The following is a 1,704-nucleotide window of genomic DNA, read 5'->3' as shown; positions in this document are numbered from 1 at the left end:
CTACCTGTTGAGCTTGAAACAAAGTCATCACTTGGGCATGCTCATATTGCCATACAATATTCCATTATCTACTAATGAGCATGCAGCTATATGATTATAACCTGTAAACGATTACCCCGCCGTAGTTCAGCGCTTCAACCAAGTGATGACTTCAGTATGGCTAGTGTGTGAAGTATAAAGTATAGTCCTCCCCTGGTCCACACTGCTTCGGCGGTCCTGGGTAAGATAGTTAGTTCTAGCTTGCCCTATGTGGAAGAGGACACCATACTTAATACTGTGGTGTAATGAACAAAGTATAGTCCTCCACTGGTCCACGCTGCTTCGGCGGTCCTGGGTAAGATAGTTAGTTCTAGCTTGCCCTATGTGGAAGAGGGCATACAAGACAAAGTATAGTTCTCCCCTGGTCCACGCTGCTTCGGCGGTCCTGGGTAAGATAGTTAATTCTAGCTTGCCCTATGTGGAAGAGAGCATACATGAACCAAGAACGAAGGTTATGATCGAGGAATGATTCGACAACTAACCGATGGTATGAAATGTGAAGAATTCAAGCAAGCACACAATCAAGTCATCACTTGGGCATGCTCGATAGCCAACCCTATGACATTAACCTAGTAGAGCATGCGAAAACCAATATATATGTAAACGATGCCCCTCCCTAGTTCAGCGCTTCAACCAAGTGATGACTTCAGAATGGCTAAATCAAATCGGTTCAAAACATACCATCGGTACCCTATTGAAACACACAAGTCGATATCAAACCTCATGATTGTGTAGTCCTCCACTGGTCCACACTGCTCCGGCGGTCCTGGGTAAGATAGTTCATTCTAGCTTGCCCTATGTGGAAGAGGGCACATTACTCAATACTGTGGTGTTATGAACAAAGTATAGTCCTCCACTGGTCCACGCTGCTTCGGCGGTCCTGGGTAAGATAGTTAGTTCTAGCTTGCCCTATGTGGAAGAGGGCATACAAGACAAAGTATAGTTCTCCCCTGGTCCACGCTGCTTCGGCGGTCCTGGGTAAGATAGTTAATTCTAGCTTGCCCTATGTGGAAGAGAGCATACATGAACCAAGAACGAAGGTTATGATCGAGGAATGATTCGACAACTAACCGATGGTATGAAATGTGAAGAATTCAAGCAAGCACACAATCAAGTCATCACTTGGGCATGCTCGATAGCCAACCTCATGACATTAACCTAGTAGAGCATGCGAAAACCAATATATATGTAAACGATGCCTCCCTAGTTCAGCGCTTCAACCAAGTGATGACTTCAGAATGGCTAAATCAAATCGGTTCAAACCATACCATCGGTATCCTATTGAAACACACAAGTCGATATCAAACCTCATGATTGTGTAGTCCTCCACTGGTCCACGCCGCTTCGGCCGTCCTGGGTAAAATGGAACATTCCAGCTTGCCCTATGTGGAAGAGGGCACATTACTCAATACTGTGGTGTGAAGTATAAAGTTCAGTTCTCCCCTGGTCCACGCTGCTTCGGCGGTCCTGGGTAAGATAGTTCATTCTAGCTTGCCCTATGTGGAAGAGGACACTTCATACTTCGTCTCTAAGCGGCGGCTTGACTCCTCCCTACGGGGAACGGGTTTACGCGCACAGCGGCGGCTTACGCACTATGGCAGTCATGGATGCCTTACGTTTCTATGAAAAGTGTGTTCCTCCCCTGGTCCACGCTGCTTCGGCAGT

The sequence above is a fragment of the Anopheles ziemanni genome (genome assembly GCF_943734765.1).
Source record: "Anopheles ziemanni chromosome X unlocalized genomic scaffold, idAnoZiCoDA_A2_x.2 X_unloc_76, whole genome shotgun sequence".
NCBI lineage: Eukaryota > Metazoa > Arthropoda > Insecta > Diptera > Culicidae > Anopheles > Anopheles ziemanni.
The sequence above is the reverse complement of the archived record's forward strand: the minus strand, read 5'-3'. Positions refer to the sequence as shown.